Raw genomic sequence first — 15461 nt, 5'->3', positions numbered from 1 at the left:
TTTTCTATAATACAGGAGGAATCAGTGACGCTGCTCCAGCTCCTTTATTTACTATAATACAGCAGGAAGCAGAGACGCTGCTCCAGCTCCTTTATTTTCTATAATACAGGAGGAAGCAGTGACGCTGCTCCAGCTCCTTTATTTTCTATAATACAGGAGGAAGCAGTGACGCTGCTCCAGCTCCTTTATTTTCTATAATTCAGGAGGAAGCAGTGATGCTGCTCCAGTTCCTTTATTTTCTATAATACAGGACGAAGCAGTGACGCTACTCCAGCTCCTTTATTTTCCATAATACAGGAGGAAGCAGTGACGCTTCTCCAGCTCCTTTATTTTCTATAATACAGGAGGAAGCAGTGACACTGCTCCAGCTCCTTTATTTTCTATAATACAGGAGGAATCAGTGACGCTGCTCCAGCTCCTTTATTTTCTATAATACAGGAGGAAGCAGTGACGCTGCTCCAGCTCCTTTATTTTCTAAAATACAAGAGGAAGCAGTGACGCTGCTCCAGCTTCTTACTTTTCGATAATACAGGAGGAAGCACTGAATCTGCTCCAGCTCCTTTCTTTTCTATAAAACAGGAGGAAGCAGTGATGCTGCTCCAGCGCCTTTATTTTCTATAATACAGGAGGAAACAGTGACGCTGCTCCAGCTCCTTTATTTTCTATAATACAGGAGGAAGCAGTGACGCTGCTCCAGCTCCTTTATTTTCTATAATACAGGAGGAAGCAGTGACGCTGCTCCAGCTCCTTAATTTTCTATAATACAGGATCAAGCAGTGACGCTGCTCCAGCTCCTTTATTTTCTATAATACAGGAGGAAGCAGTGACGCTGCTCCAGCTCCTTTATTTTCTAAAATACAAGAGGAAGCAGTGACGCTGCTCCAGCTTCTTACTTTTCTATAATACAGGAGGAAGCACTGAATCTGCTCCAGCTCCTTTCTTTTCTATAAAACAGGAGGAAGCAGTGATGCTGCTCCAGCGCCTTTATTTTCTATGATACTGGAGGAAGCAGTGACGCTGCTCCAGCTCCTTTAGTTTCTATAATACAGGAGGAAGCAGTGACGCTGCTACAGCTCCTTTATTTTCTGTAATACACGTGACTCCCACCAATTTTCTAATGTAACGGCACTGTGCAGCAGATCTCCCAATTATTGTTTCCACCAAATCTCCCATTTACTCATGTCCCTGTACTAATTCTTCCATTTACTGATGCCTTAGCAGATTCTACCATTTAAGGGTGCGCTACTCTAATTCCCCCATTTACCATGTACCCATTCTCTAATTTAGCTCCACTGTGCACCAGGTCTTCCATTCAGTCCTTCCCTGCAACAATTCTCCCATTTAGTAGCCTGCTGCCAGAATTCTCTAATCTTGCGATCCCTGCATCAAATCTCCAAATTACCGATCCTACACATATCCTACATATAGTGGTGAACTGCACCAACTCCCCCATTTCATGGTACATGCTATTGAATCTCCACCACTAATCCTTTGCAACATTTCTCCTATTTACTGATTCACAGCCCGTGTTCTCCCATTTGCTCCAATTTTCTAAGTTATCATCACCCTGCACCATTTACTGATACACCACACAATTCTCCAATTCAGTGTTGCTTAGCACTATTTCCCCCAATTACTGATGTCCTGAACAAGGTCTCCACTCAGCAATCCTCATATTGACTGATACTCTCGCCCAATTTAGGGGTACCCTACACTAAATCTCTCAAAAGGTTTCCTGCCCCAATTCTCCCATTTCGTGCAACACAGCAATAACTCACCCATTTAGTGCTGAACTGCACTAATTCACACATTATCTGATGCTGTGTTGCAAATTCTCACACTTCGTTAATCCCTTTCCCAATTTTTCCATTTTGTAGTTTGTTGCAATGATTCTCAAATTTAGTGGAGAGCTTCCAGAATTCTGAAATTTAGGCGTGGACAAGTTGGACTGAAGGGTCTGTTTCCGTGCTGGACATCCGTGCCCCACTGCACCAATTTGCCATTATCGGATGCCACGTTCCAAATTCTCTGATTTCGATAAGCCCTTGCCCAATTCCTCAATGTAGTAGTTCCTGGGAATGATTCTCCAATTTCATGGAGTGCTGCCAGAATTCTAAAATTGAGTCATAGACAAGTTGGACTGAAGTGTCTGTTTCCATGTTGTACATCTCTATGATTATCTGACTCTGTTTATGGCTCTGCTGCTCTGCACCATTTCTCCCATTTACCAATCCTGCACAAATCCTGAAACAGCACCCACTCTCCCATTGAGTATTATCCTGCCCAATTTAAAGGCACTTGCATGAATTCTCCAATTACTGATGCCCTGCATCAATTCCTTCCATTTAATTGTTCCCTGAAACACCTCTTCCACGTATGGGTGCCCTGCTGAATTGTTTTCATTTAGTGGTGCACTGAACTGAATCTCCAAATTACCTATGCTTGTAACATTTCTTCTTTTTATTGATTCCCTGGCCCTATTCCCTAATTTAGACATGCTGTGTGCCAATTCTCTCATATATTGACACACAAACCATTTTTCCAAAGTAATGGCACTGTGCATCAAATTTCCCATTTATTGATTCCCACAGAATCTCCCAGTTACTCATATCCCTGTACTAATTCTCCCATTTACTGTTGGCCGGCACCAATTCTCCAATTCAGTGTTGCTTCCCACCATTTCCCCCAATTACTGACGCCCTGAACAAGTTCACTACTCAGTTTTGCCTTACACCAATCCTCACACTGACTGATGTCCTCACCCAATTTAGGGGTGCCCTACTCTCAATGTCCCAAAAGGTATTTTCCTGCCCCAATTCTGCCATTTCGTGCAACACAGCATAACTCACCCATTTTGTGCGGAACTGCACTAATTCACCCATTATCTGATGCCCTGTTGCAAATTCTCACATTTCAATAAGCCCTATTCCAATTTTCCATTTAGTAGTTTCTTGCAATGATACTCAAATTTAGTGGAGAGCTGACAGAATTCTTAAATGTAGGTGTGGACAAGTTGGACTGAAGGGTCTGTTTCCGTGCTGTACATCTCTAAGGCTGTAATTCGTGCTCCGCTTCCCTGCACCAATTCTCCCATTTACCAATCCTTCACTAATTCGGGAATTTCACCAACTCCCCCATTGAGGTTATCCTGCCTCAGTCTTCCCACTTGGAATTTAATGGCACCTGCATGAATTCTCCAATTATTGTTGCCCTGCATCAGTTCCTGCCATTTCGTCATTCCCTGACACACATCTTCCACGTACGGGTGCCCTGCTGAATTGTTTTCATTTAGTGATGCACTGAGCTGAATCTCCAATTTACCGATGCTTGCATCATGTCTTATGTTGTTGATTCCCTGGCCCCTATTCTCCAATTTAGACAAGCTCAGCTCCAATTTTCTCATGTATTGGCACTCACACCAGTTTTCCAATGTAACGGCACTGCGCACCAAATCTCCCATTTGTTTTTTTTTCCACCAAATCTCCCATTTACTGTTGTCCCTGTACTAATTCTTCCATTTACTGATGCCCGAGCCCGATTCTACCATTTAAGGGTGCGCTACTCTAATTCTCCCATTTACTGATGGCCCGCACCCATTCTCTAATTTAGACCCACTGTGCACCAGGTCTTCCATTCAGTATTTCCCTGCAACAATTCTCCCATTTAGTAGTCCGCTGACAGAATTCTCTAATCTTGCTCTGCTCCAGGTATATTCCAAGTGTAAACAGCACCGGTGGCAAACTGACCCGCCTGTTGTCATCAGGAATAGATTCTTGTTATACTTTTGAGACTGGTGTCATATTTTCAAACTTGTGTATTGGGGCAGTAGAATTACCCTTTGGGTAGAGAACTGGCTCGAAGGTAGAAGACAGAGTGTAATGGGGGAGGGTTGCTTTTCAGACTGGAGGCCTGTGACCAGCGGTGTGCCACAAGGATCGGTGCTGGGCCCAGTTGTTTTGTCATTTATATAAATGATTTGGATGTGACCATAGGATGAATGGTTAGTAAGTTTGCAGACGACAGTAAATTTGGAGGTGTCGAGGACAGTGAAGATGGTTACCTCAGAGGACAACGGGATCTTGATCAGATGGGCCAATGGGCTGAGGAGTGGCAGATGGAGATTAATTTAGATAAATGTGAGGTGCTGCATTTTGGAAAGGCAAAAGAGAGCAGGACTTACACACTTAATGACAAGGTACGAGGGGTGTTGCTGAACAAATAGACCTGGAGTGCAGCTTCATAGATCGTTGAAGGTGGACTAACATTTCGATAGGAGAGTGAAGAAGCTGTTTGGCACTTTTGTCTTTATTGCTCAGTTAACTGTGTGAAGGAGTTGGGAGGTCATGTTGCGGTATGGGTTCGGCCACAGTTTGCAGTTCTGGACTCCCTCCTATAAGAAGGGTGTTGTGAAACGTTAAAGGTTTCAAAAAGATTTACAAGGATGTTGCCAAGGTTGGAGGGTATGTGCTGGAGGGTAAGATTATATAGTTTGAGGCTATTATCCCTGGAGCATCAGTGACTGACGGGTAACCTCATAGAGGTTCACAAAACCATGAAACCATCATTAGGGTAAAAAGACAAGGTGATTTCCCTGTGGTGGGGGAGTCCAGAAGCAGATGGCATGTGTTAACGTTGAGAGGGGAAACTTAAAATGGACCTAAGGGGGACATTTTTCACGCAGAGGGCACTGTGTGCATGAACTGCCAGAGGAAGCTGTTCTGGCAGTCAATCCAATCAGAGCTGGTTTGAGATTTCACATCCGGTTTCCTATCCACTCCCCATATCCCGTGACTCCCTGAGACCCCGGCAATCTGTCTATTCCAATCTGAAATGTACTCAGTGAGGGAGCATCCACAATCCTCAGGGAGAGAGAATATTAAAGAATCAGAGGCCTTAGAAAGAAGCACTGTCTCCTCATCTCAGTCCCAAATAACCTGCCCCTTACCCTGAGAGGGTGGCAATCTTACCCGAATGAACTGTGAATGCTGTAACGTTAACGCTGATTTCTCTGCACAGATGCTGCCTGACCTGCTGAGCTTTTCCAGCAAATCCTGAGACTGTGTTATTGTGTTTCAGATTCTCAGACACACAGGATTAATTTCTCAGTATCTACCCTCTCAAGCATCTTTACAATCAGATACATTCCAATGAAATCGCCTTTCAATTTTCTACAAGCTCAGCACTGGAGCACACGGGTCCCAAATACTGAGCTTTATTTTGTGATTCATGAATGTGTTTGGGTCATTGCCGCTGGGTCACCACGGATTGCTCAGATGAAGGTGACGGTGAGTTATTGCCTTGAACTGCTGCCATTTATTTGGGGCAGATAAACCCACAATGATGTAAGGGAGGGAATTCCAGGATTTCCAACCAATGGCACTTGTGGGACTGAGATGTTTTTCCAAGCCAGGGTGGGAGTGGCTTGATGTGGAATTGCCAACTGGTGGTGTTCCCGTGTATCTGCTGTGCTCAGCATTCCACATGATAGTGCCATGGGTCTGGAAGCTGCTCTGGAAGGAACCTTGGGGAATGTCTCCAGTACATCTTGTCTATGGTTCACACTGCTGCTACTGAGTGTCGGTGGTGGAGACAGGGGCTGTTTGTGGCTGTGGTGCTGAGCAAGCTGCACTGCAAGTTTATTCCACCTAATTATGGAGAACACAACTCCTCTCCATCATCATCAATCCATTTCCCAGACGGACACCCAGTGATTACACGGATCTGTTAATTGTCCCAATGACCATGAGGTTGTAACCAGATTGCCCTCTTCCCTGACAATGGGCTGAGGGACATCCCGCGACTGTTGCACTTTCTCATGGACATTCCATCTGTTAAAGCTGGGAATGAGCTGATGGGACACAGACTGTGTTCCAGATGGTTAAGCTCAGGGCAGTGTCACTCACTGCACACCGATTCTGTCTGTCTTTTTGCACGTGTATCTCTTAACGTGTGTGCGCAATTACCGTGTGTGTTTCTTTCTCTGTGTTTCTGTCTGTGTCTACCCATCTATCTCTGTTTGACTATCTGTGCCTGTGTGAGTATGTGTGTGTCTCATTGTGTGTTTTAGTGAGTGTCTCCATTTTTATGTATCTCTGTGTCTGTATCTCTGTGCAGTGGGCTCCCTGTTGGGAATTAAATGTATTAAAGTGGGGCTTAAACTCGCCTCTATCTGTATCTCTGTGTATTTCTCTTATGTTTAAAGTGACACAATGCTTTTGGTCATATTGATGCGTGTTTGTGTGTGTATGTGTGTATGTTTCGTGTCTGTGTGTGTGTGACAGATGTCAATGTGTGTGTGTGTATGCGTGTATGTTTCATGTCTGTGTGTGTGTGAGAGATGTGCAGAGAAACATACAGCAGAACATAGAGAGACAAATACAATCACACAGGCACACACACACACAAACACACAGACAGATATTGATGGAGACAGCAAAAGAGAAGACACTAACAGAATTCATTGTTCCTGAAACTAAATGAGAAATTAATAGGTTTTTTTTGGGAACATTTGACTTTACTCGAAAGTTGTCCATTATTTTAGCTGGATGGCTGTGCCTTTAACAAATTTGTGATGGAAATAAGAAAAAGTGACTTAGTTCCCAGAATGCGAGGTTACCTTTGAAAGGTGAAAGCAGTTTGAATCAATGAACCACTTTTGGCCATCCCTGAGTTTTCCAGTCTTATCACAATGGCCGCTGATGCTGGTGAATTGGGGCAAAGTGCTGTCTTGTTCCAGGATGATGAGTTAGGAATTGTGAAACCTGGAGGATGCTGCTATTAGAAACAATACCAGTCATTGGGAAAAATCCTCTCCCATAGAAAAGGGGGCTTTGGGATTACTGTTGGCTCTTCAGCACTTTGAAGTCTATCCAACAAAGAACAATGAAATACTAAACGACACAGATTGTAATCCACTGGCCTTCTTTACAAAGGTTCAAATAAACAATGCAAGGCCGTTCCGATCGAATCTTTTGTTGTCACCATTTTATGTAAATGTCATACACATTATTGGATAACTCCATGTGAATTCAGATGGATTGCCCCAAGAGTCAGATACTGGAATATGTAAAAGATTTAAGGAATGCTATGATTGCATAACATTGTAAGAAAGGAGAAAGAATAAATAGATTGCAGTTTTTTGTAAATTTTGTGCATCTTGTATTTTTCAAGTAAATGCGTTTTTGAAATGGCATTTTAGTTTTCTCAGGGCGACTGCAAATCAAACAATTTTTGTTTAAATCTTCAGTTTAATTGTGGACTAAAATGTGAAAAAAGCGACCTTACAAACAGCCGATTAGTGGAAGATTGCTGCACGGTTTGACAGCAATTCACCTGAGAGTGAGCCAATGAACGAAGTCTGGTTGGAGATGAACGGAGTTATTCACAGATGGAACTTTGGATTGAAACAAGGAGCTGATTGATAATTGGCTACTAGTTCACCAATGACAAAGGCTGTCTGCCTGCCAACAGTGAAGTGATTGGTTCTCATGCAGCTAAACAGCTTGGGACCCTGAACAAGATACAGAGAAGTCTTCAGCTGCTCAGGAGCTCTCTCTGTTCTCTGCAGTAAAAGGCAGTTTAATCCTGAAGAAACCTGGTTTATTTTTGTTTCAGCTGTTCCTATGAGCTCTGCCTTTTAATAAGTGTGTTAGGGGCTGTCTATAAGTATTAACCAGTCCTTCTGCCTCTTGTAAATCAATGACAGCCTGCAAGATGCAATGCACAAATTTACCAAGGCTCTAAAGGAAGCACATTCCAAAGGCATGACAACTAAGAAATGGAGGGGCTGGGGAAACAGATGAATGGGAAGGTTATTACATGGAGCCAGTTATCAAACCTGGTTAAATGAAGAGTGCAGGATTGGGTATATCTAAAAGTAAGGAGTCAACCGGGTGTAGGTACAACACAGAAATACTTGCATGTCAGAAACCATGAGCAGCAAAATAAGTGACTCCTGCCCCCATGAATCAGACATAAGCTCTGCAGTCCTGCCACCTCCCATCGTGAATGATGGAGGACAATTTAATAAATCATTGCTTTCACTTGAATGTCAAGACTGAGGGTGATCTAATATATCCTTACCAAATTATGACAGGTATGGATGTAATGGATAGCCGAAGCCTTTTACACAGGCTACAGGAGACATAGGTTTAAGGTGTTATAGACCAGACCAGACCCAAACCTATTGGTGAGGAGCTTTGATTTATTTGATAATTATGACTGTGACATTTTCCGAGACATTGTGAAAAGCGTGAAAAGTATTGTTCTGTGTGATATCCAGTACAAATCATGCCTTATATAAGGACATCGGGTTAATATAGTGTTGTGGCCATAGAACAGGTACAGAGAAGGATGAACTCTAATATATGACAGGCCCAGTCATACGTCTGATAACAGCAGGGAAGAAACTGTTCCTGAACCTATTAGTACATGTTTACAAACTTTTGTATCTTCTGTCCAATGGAAGAAGGTGGAAGAGAGTATTGCAGGGGTGGGAGGAGCCTTTGATTATGATGGCTGCTTTCCTGTAGCAGAGGGAAGTCGAGACCGAGTCAGATGGAAGGAAATGTGATTTGGGTGATGGACTGGGTTGGGCTCATGCCTCTCTGTAATTCCTTGCAGTACGGACAGAGCAGGTACCATACCAAGGTGTGATGCATCTGGATAGGATGCTTTCTACAGTGCAATATAAAAATTGGTCAGAGTCATTGCCGAAATGCTAAATTTCCTTCACCTTCTGAGGAAGTAGAGGCATTGATGAGCTTTCTTGGCTGTAGAGCTGACCTGGATGGACTGATTGCTGGTAATATTCATTCCTCAGAACTTGAAGCTCTCAATCACCTCCACCTCAGCACCAATGACAGAGACTAGGGTCTGTCCTTCAGTCCACTTCCTGAAGTCAATGACCAGTTCCTTTGTCTTGCTGACATTGAGGGAGAGATTGTTGTCTTTACACCATACCACTAAGCTCACTTTCCTGTACTCTGTCTCAACGTTATTTGAGATCCTACCCACTATGGTGGTGTCATTAGCTAATCTGTAAATGGAGTTGGAGCTGAATGTGGCCATACAGTCATGAGAGGGTAAGAAATATAGAAGGGGGCTGAGTACACAGCCTTGCAGGGCACCAGCATTGCGGATTATCATAGAGGAGGTGTTCTCAACCATCCTTATTGATTCTGATCTGCAGGTCAGAAAGGTGAGGATCCAGTTGTAGAGGTGAGGAAAGAGTCCCAGGGCTCAGACTGTGTCGATGGGTCTTGTTGGCATTATGGTGATCAAGGCAGAGCTAAAGTCAATATCTCGGAGTCTGACGGAGGTGTCCTTGTTATCCAGACGTTCCTGGGATGTGTGAAGCGGGGGAAGATGGTGTCTGCATGGATCTATTTCGATGGGAGGTGAATTATAGTGGACTGAGGCATTCTGGGAGGCTGGAGTTAATGTGTGCCATTCCTAACCTCTCAAAGCACTTCATAGATGGGTTCAGCCATGACTGTATTAAATATCGGAGCAGGCTCGAGGGGCCGAATTCCTGACTCCTGCTCATTTTTCTTGTGTTTGTTTGTTCCTTACAGCACAGAGGGAGACATGTTACCGAATGGCCCTGGCAGTCAATGAAGATTCAAATACACAAAGTGCGTCAGTGTGACACTTGGTAAATGCCCGTTTTCTGGATAAATGCTCCTGATTCCACACCAAAACTCTGACAGATTCTGCGCAAGTCTTCATAATTACAATTCAGTAGCAGACCTGTTATGTTATTTTATGTGTATTTCCATCGTTTTTAATGGTTGAAGTTTGGAAAGTCAGACAGACTGCTGACATTTTTAATTATCTCAGGGCACTGACTTTAAACAGATTCTTGAATCCACATCTTAATCAATTGAAACTTTGTAACATAGTTCTCCATATCCTGCTTTTGCTGTTTAATTTGGAAATTAACATTTCCTCAATGCAGGAATACATGAATGGAAAAGGCTTTTCATTCATTTGCCCCTCTCTTCTGTGCTAACTGAATTCCAGACTCAAACTGAAGCCTTCCCTGTTCCTGCACCCAGATTACCATTGTATCATTTAGTTTAGATTGTCCCTCCTCTAACATCCAAAATACATCGGTTCCCATCTCGCTTTATTTCATCTGCAGGAGGCCGAGAGATGATAATGTACAAAGTGTAAGGTGTGTCTTAATCTGCAAAGCAGGACAAATGTTTTCAGAAGTGTCAGTCAGTTAGCCATTTTAGGTTTGTTGAAAGCAGCCATTTCATGTTAGCACAGCACTGACAGTGACTTTATAAACAGGGAAAGGCAAGACCGAGTGGGGACTTGGGAGTCCATGTGCAAGTGAATGCAGCGAAGATTCACAGAACTATAGCTGGACAGCACGGGTTCAATGGCCAGGGAAATGACACAAGCCCAGGATGGTGTCACTGGGATTTAGAAAGATCAAAAGTTATGTCAGTTTGAGATTTATGACAGGGAATGTTGTGTTAGATAGGGAGAAAATATTTTAGTTGTTTCTGGAGGCTCATTGTCGAGTAACCTAACAATAGACTGAAGCCCTTTGGAAACTCAGGCCATGTTCAGCGTGAGGTTAGGTTGGTTTAAACCACCCGATACTGTCCCCATTAAACTCTCGCAGAAAAAGGGTCCACATGGGGTTAGGTACAGAGTAAAGCTTTCTCTACACTGTCCCCATCAACCAATCCCAGGACAGGTACAGTATGGAGTTAGATGAGGAGCAAAGCTCCCTTTACATCACCCCCATGAAACCCTCCCAGGATAGGGACCATAAGACCATAAGATAATAAGACATCGGAGTGGAAGCAAGGCCATTCAGCCCATTGTGTCCATTCCACCATTTAATCATGGCTGGTGGGTGTTTCAATTCCACTTACCCACACTCTCCCAGTAGCCCTTAATTCCCTGCGAGATCATTTCCATGTCTCCTCATTTCCATTCCAAACTGACTCCCTCTAATATTAAAGCTGTGCCCATGGGTCCTAATCTCCCCACCTAACAGAAACAACTTCCCAGCATCCACCCTTTCTAAGCCATGCATTATCTTGTAAGTTTTTATTCGCTTTCCCCTCAACCTTCTAAACTCGAATGAATACAATCCCAGGATCCTCAGCCAATCGTATGTTAGGCCTACCATTCCAGGGATCATCCTTGTGAATCTCTGCTGGACATGCTCCAGTGCCAGTATGTCCTTCCTCAGGTGTGGGGCCCAAAACTGGACACAATATTCGAAATGGGGCCTAACTAGAGCTTTATAAAGTCTCAGAAGCACATCGCTGCTTTTACATTCCAACCCTCTTGAGATAAATGACAACATTACATTTGCTTACTTAACCACAGATTCAACCTACAAGTCAACCTTTAGAGAATCCTGGACTCGCACTCCCAGATCCCTTTGTACTTTGGCTTAGGACTTTTCTCACCGTTTAAAAAATAGCCCATGTCTGTATTCTGTATTCCAATGAGCAACACCTCGCATTTGTTCACATTGAATTTCATCAGCCATTTCCTGGACTACTCTCCTAAACTGTCTTAATCTTTCTGCAGCCTCCCCACCTCCTCAGTGCTACCTGTCTGTCCACCTAATTTCATATTATTGGCAAACTTTGCCAGAATGCCCCCAGTCCCTCCATCCAGATTATTAATATATAAAGAGAACAGCCGCAGTCCCAACACTGAACCCTGTGGGACACCACTTATCACTAACTGCCATTCTGAAGAAGAACCTTTTATCCCACCTCTCTGCCTTCAGTCAGACAGCCAAACCTGAATCCATGCCAGGAGCTCACCTCGAACACTATGGCCCTTCCCCTTACTCAGCAGCCTCCCATGAGGCACCTTATCAAAGGCCTTTTGGAAGTCTAGATCGATAACAATCACAGAGACAATAAAACACTTTCTCCATATGACCAAAAACTGATTGTCTTCCATCCACTGGTGTCCCGGTCTTGTGTTGGTCACAGATTGAGCTCTGAAACATCTCCAGGACAACATCATCCTGTATCTGTGGCTCTGGCTCTGTATCAGTGTCTGTAAGTCTCCTGTTTCTAAAATTACCTCCATTCCCTACAATGCCGGATATATTCCAAAACAGTTCGATTCCCTGTAAAACATTTTGGGATACCCTTAAGATATAAAACAGAAAGTGCTTTATAACTGCCCACTCCCTCCGTTTAAATGAGGATATTCAGTGTATTTCTGCTACATTTATATTGTCCGTAAATCACACAGAACATTCACACCCAGGGACCGTGAACAATCCGGAAGGTCCATGAGGTGTCGGTCTTTATTGCAGGCGATTGGCCTTCGACAGTAAGGAAGCCTTCCTGTGACTGTTTCCCTGAGGCAGCATCAGGAATCCTGTGGCCCACTTTGATCCTCACACTGACTGTTCATCGTCTCTGCAAATAAAACCACATTTTCAAGATGCAGGAATGTGAACGAAAACAGCTACTGATGTGCTTCCCCAATGTAATCACTGATACTTTTCAGGGGGGAGGTTTTCAGGAGGACATTAAACTGACAAAAGCACAGAAACCAGGAGCAGGAAGAGGCCATTCAGCCCTTCCAACCTGCTCTCCCATTTAGTGTGGTCATGTCTGACTCTCTATCTCGCCGCTATATTCCCAATTTCTCTCCAAACCGTGTGATGTCATTAACCAGTAAAAAACATGATCAATGTCTTTACTGAATTTACTCAGTAACCTGTGCTCCACAGCCTTCTGTGGGAGAGAATTCCTCAGGTTGCTCACTCTGTGTGAAGATAATTCTCTTCCTCCCTACAAGAAATGGTTGAGCCCATGTCCTGAGACTGTGATGCTTGTTCTGAGAATACCTGCCCAGGGGATACAGCCCACCCCCTGTATCTCGTCTGTCCAACCGTTAGAATTGGATGCATATCCATTAGACCCCCCTCTCATTGTCCTGAATACATGCCCAGATAAACCAACCTCTCATGGGACAGCCCTGTCATCCCTGGGACCTGCTGAGTGAAGCTAATGAGCTGTCAGAGGAAGTGGTGGAGGATGGTACAATGGCATGTGGTTCACATTTGTAGGAGGAACAGAAATAAAAAACAGAATGACTCGGTTGAAAATAGTGAGAAGTTATTTAATATCATTATCCAGAGGGATTTATGGGATCAGAAATGTAACTGATAGTGGAGTCAATGAGGAGGAGGATAAAGGCTACATTGTCAGTTATTTCCAGCAGACCGGATAAGGACAGGGAGGTAGTCTGCTGTGAAACTTTCTCAGCCAGGTTTTCCCTTTCATTGAAGATATTAATATCCCCTTGGATCCTCTGTCACACAATCGCTCTGTAACACATTCTCCACACAGCATCACTGGGGTCTCTCACATTGAGGATGATTCTCTTCCACTCTGAGTGAGTCACTAGGTGGCTGTACAGACCAATGCTGCTTATTGAGATGGATTCCTGAAACAGGGAACGTTTCCAGGTTGGAGATACTTACAGAGATAGAGGCCGTGCACACTCATGGATGCTTCGGGCTGGGTGAAATCATTGACATATCTGATAGCAAGATAACATTAAAATACAGATTTGAAGGCAAAGCCACTTTGAAACGCAGATGTTGCTGGAGACAGCGCAGTTCAGATGGAAACCACATGGAGTTACCTAATGGATGGCAGACACTTCAGCGACATGAAGCCGACTGACAATAAAATCATGGTTAACATGTCAAGTCTGAGTCTGAAATTTCCAGTAATGGTGTAAGAACAGGGTATAGGAAGATTTAAACAGCATGTGGATTGATGCAGTAATTAAACACAAACAAACTCACTTGATGCTGAGACCTGGTTCGAAGTTATCCAAAAACTCGGATTAAAAACTGAGATTGGGAACTTTCTGAGACAATTCCCGGGAAGGTGTGGAGTAGGTGATCTGCTGTCAAGTGATGACATTGACCCCTGTGCTGAATGCAGACTCAGTTCCTGGAACTGTCTCCAGCTTTTCTCCCAATCCTTTAGACAGGTTCCTTGCACTGAGATACTTAATGTTAACAATCATCGACACAAATAATCTGTCTAGATTACCGTCCCCCCCCACCCTCATCTCCCCCACTTCCCAATCACCCGAGCACTCTCAATAGGCAGTTCGAGAAAAGAATATCCCCCGCACCAGCTACTAGAGTGAGAATCCGAATTATATAAATAATATGGATGGTTTTATTAACATACGAAGCATTCCAGCGTCGACATGGATTCTCATTTTGAAAACAGAAATGTTGTTTGTTTTCTCGGATGGAGCTGAGACCTGAAAAAGCAGAGTTGGAGTCGACAACCTGGATCACTTCCTCTGATACAGGAGAAAGCAGAGACCCTGCTCCTGCTACTTCCCACCTGGTTATCTTGGACAAATCATGGCTCTTTCCCCTTGCTCCACTGACCTTTGGCCTGTGCAGTGTCTCCAGCTCATTCACACTGGTCCCCAAAATGTTAAACCAAAACAAAACAGGAATTGTTGCAAAGACTCTGCAGGTTTGGCACCATCTGTGGGAGAGAAATCAGAGTGAATGTTTCAGGTCCAGTGACCTTCTTTCAGGACCGAAATATTACCTCTGATCTCTGAATGGGAAACCTGTGTCCTTACCTTCATCTTCTTTCGAGTCTTTTGATGTCTGCTAAATATTCCATCTTCTCTGATCTCTCTGACAGATTTGCATCTCTTGAAGGGATCCCTTTGGTCCTCCATGGTCATTTCTTGCCCATCACCCACGGGACTTTGAGCTTTTGTCAGATTTATGCAGTGATTAGTTTAATAATTCCGGAAACTGGATATTTCACCGCTCTATTGAACTGAGCTCTGAACTTGGGCAGAGCTGCCATATAAATAAGGGTGTTTGTGCAGCAGCTTAAATTGCGCAGCATGTACCCAACTTCTTCAAAGATTTCATAGTCATAATCATTTAAATGATCTGGGACATCGAGAATATATAAAGCATATAGTAGCCAGAGAAGGATGAAGTTTCCAGATATGGTGAAGAGTAAAATCACTGCCTTAATTCTACTCTTCATTTCGGGGTCAACCTGCTCCCCTTCCTTACTCTGACCCCTCAATCCCTTATGAACTTGACTTGATTTAAATAAAATGCGTGCGATTGTCAGAACATTGAGGAACACAATGAAAAAGAATGGCACCAATGGGGTTAGAGCCACAGCAAATGAGTTGTATCCAATCCAGCGAGAGTCAGTGAAGTAGCTTCGCTTATTCCTGCAGAAAAATGGTATGTTCCCGATTATCTTTGTGGGCTCAAATCTAAAGTACCGAGGGACATTTTTTAAACAAAGCAGAATCCCGGTTATTGAGAGAATTACAGATGCGTTTTTCCCAGTGCAATATTTAGTTTTCAGTTTGTGGCAACAAAAGCTGACGAACCGATCAAAGGTAAATGCAATGGTGAACCAGACAGAACAGTCTAT

The sequence above is a fragment of the Chiloscyllium plagiosum genome, unplaced genomic scaffold (assembly GCF_037043375.1).
Source record: "Chiloscyllium plagiosum isolate Xiang-an unplaced genomic scaffold, Cpla_swu_hap1 HiC_scaffold_43, whole genome shotgun sequence".
NCBI lineage: Eukaryota > Metazoa > Chordata > Chondrichthyes > Orectolobiformes > Hemiscylliidae > Chiloscyllium > Chiloscyllium plagiosum.
This window is presented reverse-complemented; position numbering follows the sequence as displayed.